A 9,452-nucleotide genomic window follows, 5' to 3' on the forward strand; every position below is an offset into this window, starting at 1 on the left:
AACAGCTCCTCAGCACGGCTGGGAGAGACCCAAACCCCATCCCCACAAAGTGGAGGTAATAGCACTGAGTAATCTTGATGAGTTGAAATGACTTGGCCTTAGTGGAAGATAAGTGGTCCACATTAAATGCTAAGAGCTAGTTTATTTTCTATTGTTTGAGAAATTTTTTTTCAGGGGAGGAGGAGTTGATGTCCATAAACTCATGTCACTAGACCACCAAAAGCCTTTACCTTTATCTAAGAGTAAATTGAAAGGGAGAGAACCAAATGAAAGAGGCTAAAACATTTATTCATCCGTAAAATTCACTCAAATCTTCTGCCAAGCTTCCACCATCTCAGAAGACCCAAAAATACTCTTACCAGAAATTTCCACTGCCCCTCCTCCAATGTCCCTCAATAAGACAAACAGACCTACCATTTTCTCTTTTTTCTTTCTTTTTTCCCCCTTTTTCATTGAATGACCATGAATTACAAGTTTAGGGCCAAGGTGATAGTACAGCAGGGAAGGCACTTGCCCTGCACACAGCAACCAAGGGTTTATATCCCCACTCTCCGTATGGTCCCCTGAGCCCCACCAGGAGTGAGGAAGGGTTAAGGGGTGGTGACAACAAACCTACAAAAGGGGGAGCAGTGCAGGAGAGGGAAGCAGCAGTTCTTACTCCATGGCCTGGCAACAATGGGAAACTCAAAGGGAAACAGCAGCTAGGTAGGTGCTGACCCCTCTTAAGCCTGGACAGAGGGGAGCCTCTCTTAGATCCTATGCTCACACCTGAACTGTCCACAGTGTCCAGGCGGACAGCAGGAAAAGCAGCACATGGCTTGGAGTTAATGGCAGACAAAGGGACAAAGCGCAGCAAATGCCAGCAAGGAAAGGCAGGGACAGAATGTTGGACAGACCCGGAGGACAGTGGTAGACATCAAGAAGCAGAGTCAGCCAGATAAATAGCAGGGACCAAGGATGACACACACAGAAACCACAGAGTAATGTAGAGCACAGGGGATACAAATGATCTTCTAAAAGCTACTGAATGCATAACTGTAACTTCACAAACATCGTTGGTTAATATGCTAATTGTAGCATGTAGCACTGTTGTCCAGTTGTTCATCGATTTGCTCAAGCGGGCACCAGTAATGTCTCCTTTGTGAGACTTCCTGTTACTGTTTTTGGCATATAGAATACGCAATGGGTAACTTGCCAGACTCTGCCTTGTGGACAAGATACTCTCGGTAGCTTGCCGGGCTCTCCGAAAAGGGTGGAGGGATATAAAAGATAACCAAACCTAATATTAGGGTAACTGTATAAGAGAATTTAAGCATACAACTACCCCAAAGAGGGTTATTCTATCTTCTCTGTTGTAGGATTATCTGTACCCTTTTTGGTCACACCCGGGGAAGCACAGGGGTTACTCCTGGCTCTGCACTCAGGAATTACTCCTGGTGGTGCTCAGGGGACCATATGGGATGCTGGGGATCAAACCCAAGTCAGCCACATGCAACACTCTACCCGCTGTGCTATTGCTCCAGCTCCATCTACACCCTTTTTATGGGAGTTCCATCCTACAGGATTCAGTCACCTGCTTAACCACACTGTGAAAAATCATTTTCCTATATAACATTATAGTGAAGCAAGGGGGCTTAAAGGCATTTGGGGAGGCATCTTACACAAGATCTGAGACAAAGGAAATAGTATTTTTTCATGTTCTTAGCAGTAACAAATGAACCTAATATGATCGCTACAAATTAAGGATGAATGAAAGTAAGATTGTTTTAGACATCTGGCCAACCATGGTGTTTAAGTTCTGTGACAATATCAAGGGACCTATGGTTTAAATAACAAATTATTTGAAATAGGTCATTTTCTTTTAAGATGATGAATTTCCTGGCCCGTGTTCTGAAACGGGATTATGACCAGGGACCAACGGCAAGGAGAATTTTATAGAACACTTGGTGGAACAAAATATGTGAGGAATTTCCCTAGTTGATTTCCTTAAAATGAGCCACACCATAAAAGTGGCTATAGCACGACTCATACACATACACACACAGACACACACACACACACACACACACACACACACACACACATCCATCCAGAGCCCTTCTAATTGTTATGCTGTTGGAAAACTGTAGTAGGGAAGAAGGAGGCACCCCAGCTGGCTCTTCCCTTTCTCCAATTATTACTGAAGGTTAGATTTGATTATCTAGCCGAACTGCTGTAATTAGCACCTAAAGTCTATTTCACATCATCAGGGGTCAAAAAAAACACTTTGACCCCTGATGATGTGAAATAGACTTTAGGGAAAGCTATTTTCCTTTGAAAAGGGCCTTCTACCTGGCAGGAAACGCCATCCCGCTAAAGTCCACTCAATTTCCATTCCCCTCCTAATGTGTTTGTGTCCTGCTCACTGACAACTATAACATGTTTGTAGTACAAACAGTACTTTGAAATTGGGGTTTAAATCTGCTCAGACTCTCTCATGTGACTGGAATGTTGGCATAGCTCAGAAAACAAAAGTCAACTTTAAAAAAAAAATAGTCAATTCCTTCAGGAAGAGAGAGATCGCTATCGAATTTAACGAATGCAAGGTAATGTGAACAGAACAGCAGGACTAATTCTGTTAAGTGATTGCTATAGGCCTTTGCTTATCTTGGACTTTTAGCCTTTTGCTACGTTCAGGGTGGGCCTTGTTAAATTGCCAAGTCTGCAGTGTTTGATCCAAAGGCTCTGGACAATATTGCATCTGAAAGCTTTGCTTTTCTCTCTTCTGATTTTTTTTTCAGCAAGTGAAGTTCAAAGGACTCTAATGCTTTTCTTCAGACACCATGATGACTCAGCAAACTCCATGGATCACTGATTACTGAACCCCAAAGCTCAGAAACTGAGTTCTAAGGGCAAGACGCTAATTAAACAAAAACCGTTGGTTTGGATATTATGATGACTACTTTTCTTTGCACTGATGCTTTTTGAAAGTTTGTAGCCAATCTCTGTCAGCACTAAACTGTCCTATAAACTGAAAGACAAGCCTGACTTATAAACTAATCTAAATGGGTTTAGATTATACACACAAAAAATGCAAATGAAACTATTTTACTCAAAGTAAGAGACTAATGAAGAATTCTTTTCCTATAAATGGGGTTTAAGCTGAAGCAAACACAATGAACAGATACATGAAACTCTTACATTATATTTTTTGTATTGATGTTAGCAGAGGAACAGGTAATTTATATAGCAGCTCCAAGCTAATGATGTTGGTTGGCAGAAATTCACTTGCTTTGCATTGAGGGCCTACGCTCAATCCCAACATGGAAAAAATTAATAAATCAGTAGGTCATTATAACTAAAGTAAATGAACTAGCAAAAAAATAATAAAACTGACTTCTAAACTCAATAAAAACTGTAATGGTCACTGGAGGGAACAAGGGTTTAGAAGGAAACAGTTGAGGGGTCTTTGGGTAGCTGATAGCACTGGAATTTTAATAATGGCTGGTCTAAACCCTAGGCACATTGAGAGGAGTAATACAGGTAGAGGGAGCAAGAAAGATAGTACAGCAGAGAGGGTGCTTGCCTTACACACAGCCAGGTGGGGTTTGATAACAAACATCCCATATGGTCCTCCAAGCACCACCAGAAGTGATTCCTGAGTGAAGAACCAGGAGTAACCCTTGAGCATTGCCAGGTATGTCCCCAAACAAAAATAAATAAAGATGCACACACACAAAAATAAGGATACTTAAAAAAAATAGTTTACAAACCCTAAGGCCAAGTACCCTACAATTGAAGTTGGAATTAATATTCCTCAATAGACACAAGTCAGCAAACCTCATTCAACACACGTTTATTAAATATCTGCCATATATTAAACCCTCTGGTAACCATCTCTTACATATTGTGAAAAATTGTTAAAGGTATAGATCAGTGTTAAAGCTTTCTAAAAGTGACCAGATCTCTAACTAGTTCCACCTGTATCTTTGAAAAAGTTTATGCGCAAAGCTAATTCCTAAATCCTACCCAACATCGACTGAACCAGATTGAAGGGATGGCAAATTTTGTGATTCTCATATGTTCCCCAGTGGTGCTTAGGACTAACGTTTGGGAATTTTCCTAGACCTGTGATTCAAATCTGGCTGCACATTCATGTCACCTGCAGAATTGAAAGTTAAATCAGACTCAGTAGGGAATGTCAGGGCTGAGACTCAATTTCTTTAGGTTTTTATCTCTGCTAAGAGCTCCCCAAAGGGGGCCAGAGAGATAGTACATGGAGTAAGGCACTTGCCTCACATGTTGCTGACCCTGCTTCAATCCCCAACACTGCACATGGCCCCTTGAGCCCCTCCAGAAGTCAACCCAGAGCACAGAGCCTGAACACCACCAGTTGTGACCCAATACGCCCCCCAAAAAGTTTTTCTTCAAATAGCTTAATGTATTTATTTATTTGTTTGTTTGTTTATTCTTTTTGGGTCACACCCAGCAATGCACAGGGGTTACTCCTGAGGTTACTCCTGACTCATGCACTCAGGAATTACCCCTGGTGGTGCTCAAGGGACCATATGGGATCCTGGGAATCGAACCTGGGTCGGCCACGTGCATGGCAAACCCCCTACCCGCTGTACTATCGCTCCAGTCCTGATGTGTTATTAAACTGAAGGACCAACACGTATAAGACTGTGAAAGATGAGTGAGCTCTACCTTTATTTATTTATTTTTTTTGGCTTTTTGGGTCACACCTGGCGATGCACAGGGGTTACTCCTGGCTCTGCACTCAGGAATCACCCCTGGCCGTGCTCAGGGGACCATATGGGATGCTGGGATTCGAACCCGGGTCGGCCGCGTGCAAGGCAAACGCCCTACCCGCTGTGCTATCGCTCCAGCCCCTGAGCTCTACCTTTAATTTCTCAGTTCTTCCGTTCTTTCTTTCTTTCTTTCTTTCTTTCTTTCTTTCTTTCTTTCTTTCTTTCTTTCTTTCTTTCTTTCTTTCTTCTTTCTTTCTTTCTTTCTTTTCTTCTTCTTCTTCTTTTTTTTTTTTTTTTTTTTGCTTTTTGGGTCACACCCAGCAATGCTCAGGGGTTTCTCTTGCCTCTGCACTCAGGAATGACTCCTGGCGGTGCTTGGGGGACCATATGGGATGCCAGGGATTGAATCCAGGTTGGCCGCACGCAAGGCCAATACCCTACCCGCTGTACTATCACTCCAACCCAACTTCTCATTTTTTTACAAAAGACATTAAGCTCTCCTCAGAAAGTATCTGCATATAAATTCACTGTTCCTACAAAATCACATTTATAAAGCATCCACCCGATAGACAGAATATTTTGTAAGTCACCACTTAATCTCATTTCTCTTCAAGTCATCCCCCATAATGTAATAAGAAAAAAATTTCATTACTCTGCCAAATAGAGATAAAGCAGATCACTATATTGCCTGAGATGTCACAGCAAGTTCGTTCTAAAATCCTGACTCTACTGAACTTGCTTCCCAGGAAAAAATAGAGACCAGAAAAATAGTAGAGAGGTTAAGGCATTTGCCTTGTATGAGGATAACTCAGGTTTTATCCCCAGCAATGAATACTAACAGGAGTATCCCTGAGCACAGAGCCAGAGGTTAGTCCACAGTACTACTAATGTGGAAAGAATAACAAGGAAGTAAAAAAGGAAAATAAGAAAAAAAGAGAAAGTAGAACAAGAGAGCAAGGAAAGGAGGAAAGGAGAAAAAGAACAAAGGAAGTATTTGTGTTTTGTTTTTGGTCCATACTCTGCTCAGGACTTACTTCTACATATAGAAGGGATCATGCCTGGTAGTGCCTGCTGGGACCATCTGTTGTCCAGGAGTTCAAATTCATGTTAACAGCATGCAAGGCAAGAAACTTATCCCTGTACTATCATCTCTCTGTCACCATAGAAAAACAATTTCTAGACAGTTGAAGTGTAACCAATCCTAACAATCATTCAAATACATAACTGTCACATCCTCAAACTATAATATACTACTTTCTTTTTTCATTTTTCTCTTTAGGAAACAAACAAGAGGATATCCTGAAGTGTTAATAATCCTGTTTTCCTGTTTCTACTGACTCCATTTAAAAAAAATCTCCACTGAAACATTCATGAAATTACTCTGGGGACTTCATATAGCCATTTTACCCAGAACTTCCTACATTTTAGAACGAAAAGCTCCACGGATGCATCTGAGCAATTCCTATCCCAAGAAGAAACAAACATCACTTTAAGGATCTAAGTAGGAGGGGGAGCTTCGGGCTGGCTAGGAAGAAGCTAAGCCTGCCAGCATGAAGTCGAGTGAAACAATAAACATCCACCAAAGTGGACTTGGCGTAGGACAAAGAGCTTTGGCTGGGGTGGATAGTCATAATCTAAGGCAGTGGCTCTCGAATTTTCATCCACTGTAGACTCACAGAATCACCTGGAGAGCTTGTTAAAATACAGGTCCCCCATCTGCACCTCCAGAGTTCCAGGTTGAGGAAGTCTGAGAATTTGCCTTTCTAACACATTCCATTGTAATGCTGATGCTATTGAACAATGAATTGACCTTTGAGGAAACACTGCTGTAAGTGTTAGGTATGTTACAGTCTTAGTTAGGGGGTACAAGTGATGTCTTGGCCCCAAAGAGCAAGAAACTGGCCACATTAAAGAGAGGTTGAGGGGCTGGAGCAATAGCACAGCGGGTAGGGCGTTTGCCTTGCATGCGGCCGACCCAGGTTCGATTACCAGCATCCCACATGGTCCCCTGAGCACCACCAGGGGTGGTTCATGAGTGCAGAGCCAGGAATAACCCCTGTGCATCGCCAGGTGTGACCCAAAAAGCAAAAAAAAAAAAAAAAAAAGAAAAGAAAGAAAGAGGTTGAGGCATGGTACCAGGAACAGTGTTACAACTTCTGCAGATCTGAGCTAATAGGGCATGATGAAGGTTGCAACATTCTGGTATTAGAATATCAGGTGAATAACCAATAGGACTTCTACTGTTAACAATCATATCTTGAGACTAGAGCAATAGTACAGTGGGTAGGGTTGGTTGCATGCAGCCAATCCAGGTTTGACCTCTGGCATCCCAAATGGTCTCCCAACGTTGTCAGGAGTAATTCCTGAACACAGAGCCAGGAGTAAACCACCTTACTCCCCCCTCCTCGCCCCAATTCACACACAAAACAAGGATTTCTGCGAACAGAAGCTGCCTCTTCTCGTAAAGGCCTGCATTCCTGAGACATCATGATGATCAGAGTGAATAAAATTGATCATATTGGATGCCTTTGACTCTGGCAAAATAGAGACTGGTCATTAATAAACCTCAATTGACCTCAACTGCATAATTCTACATGTTCCGGTATAATTTCACCCCTGGAAAGTTCAAATGTATAGTCAAGGCCAAGAATGGGAAGCTCGTCGGCAAAGGAGAGTTCATATTATGATTATGAGTATGATTATGATTATTCATGGCAGAGCCTGGAAAGCTACCCATTGACCCATTGCATATTCGATATGCCAAAAACAGTAATAACAAGTCTCACAATGGAGACGTTACTGGTGCCCACTCAAGCAAATCGATGAGCAATGGGGTGACAGTGACAGTGATTATTATTATTATTATTATTATTATAAAATGCCATAATTTTCTATTATAATACCATGATCTACAAAGTTCTCCATAATACAGTCGTTTCAGGTCTACAATGTTCCAACACTAATCCCACCACTGGTGTCATCTTCCCTCCACCAATGTCCCCAGTTTCCCACCCTTCCCCAAACTGGTCCCCATGGCAGTTACATAATAATTGTACTTCATATTGCTTGCTACAACAAAATGGCACATAAAGTTATCAGAAAATAGATCAATAAGAGTCAGTATTTGGTCATCCTTCTAACAAAGATGAAAGAGAGACCCATAAGAGTAATAAACACTGAAGCCCATGTTTTAAAGGTCAAGGCATATCCAAAGACTCCACATGCCTAAGACTCAGGAAAGTGGAGAATTTCTGCACAGTTTCAGAACAACCCAAGCTCAGAGATGAAAGTCACGCTCTCTGCCTTTTGAAACCCATCAGGCGCACTTAAGATTCCCTGGTAAGCACAGCCTCAAAGCACCCTGATTTATGAGCGCATACCCTGATAATGGAGAAATGTAAATATTTAGCTTCTCACATTATTCTCCACCCCTAATCCATTATGAGGTAAACAACTGAAGTGGAGTAAACTGTACAAGATGAAGCTCAGGAGCTCAACCTACAAAAACAACCCTCTCCCTTGAAGCATAAATTCCAGCAAAGATCCTTAGAGCCACCAGCAGACACTCGAGAGTCACTCTAAGCCACTTCTATGAGCAAATATTGAGAACGATCAACCAGAATTGAGAGTGTGAGGACACTATTGGCAGGAGCACATCACAAGAGGGGTAATAGTGCTTTAGGTGCTATTTGTTCATCTGTGTACTGTGTAAAAAATTAATTGATAACAATTTTCAGCAGTTACCAGGAGCCTTATACCAAGGAAATTACCCAGATGCATAAAGAATAGGAAGTAAAACACCCAAGTAACGCAACCTCCTAAGTACAGCTGCTAAATGCTTTTTTATGTGGAGATACTCTCCTCCATCACACTTCAAATATTGGCTATGAGGGCTGGGGCAAAGTACAGCTGGTAGACTGCTGCCTTGCACGTGACTGACCCAGGTTCCATCACGGCACCACATATGGTTCCCCCAAGCACCACCAGGAGTGATTCCTGAGTGCACAGCAAAGAAATAAGCCCTGAGCACAGCCACGCATAACTCTAAAACCAACATATATTCATACAAATGAAAAAATATGTGAAAATGTGCATTTTGTTATAAGTATATTTATGGATATATTTGAAAATATTTTCATACATGTAACATATGAATATCACTGTCACTGTCATCCCGTTGCTCATCAATTTGCTTGAGTGGACACCAGTAACGTCTCCATTGAGAGACTTATTGTTACTGTTTTTGGCATATCCAATATGCACGGGTAGCTTGCCAGGCTCTGCCGCGCGGGCTTGATACTCTCAGTAGCTTGCCGGGCTCTCCGAGAGGGGCAGAGGAATTGAACTCGGGTCAGCCACATGAAAGGCGAACACCCAATTGCTGTGCTATCGCTCCAGCCCAACATATGCATATATACATATATTTTTATATATGCATATATACATATGCATATATAAGTTATGATAATGAACTTCAGTCTGTTACTTATTAAAAAGTGTCATGTGGTCCCCCAAGCCCCACCAGGAGTAATTCCTAAGTGCAGAGCCAGGAGTAACCCCTGAGCACTGCTGGGTGTTGCCCAAAAACCAAAAGCATAAATAAATAAATTTGTTGTTTACACAAAAGCTCCAGGCTATACAGATTGTAGAGGGGTTAAGGCACAAAAAAGCTCCAGGCTATACAGATTGTAGAGGGGTTTGCACAGACAACCCAGGTTTGGT

Source organism: Sorex araneus, chromosome 2 (genome assembly GCF_027595985.1).
Source record: "Sorex araneus isolate mSorAra2 chromosome 2, mSorAra2.pri, whole genome shotgun sequence".
Classification (NCBI taxonomy): Eukaryota; Metazoa; Chordata; class Mammalia; order Eulipotyphla; family Soricidae; genus Sorex; species Sorex araneus.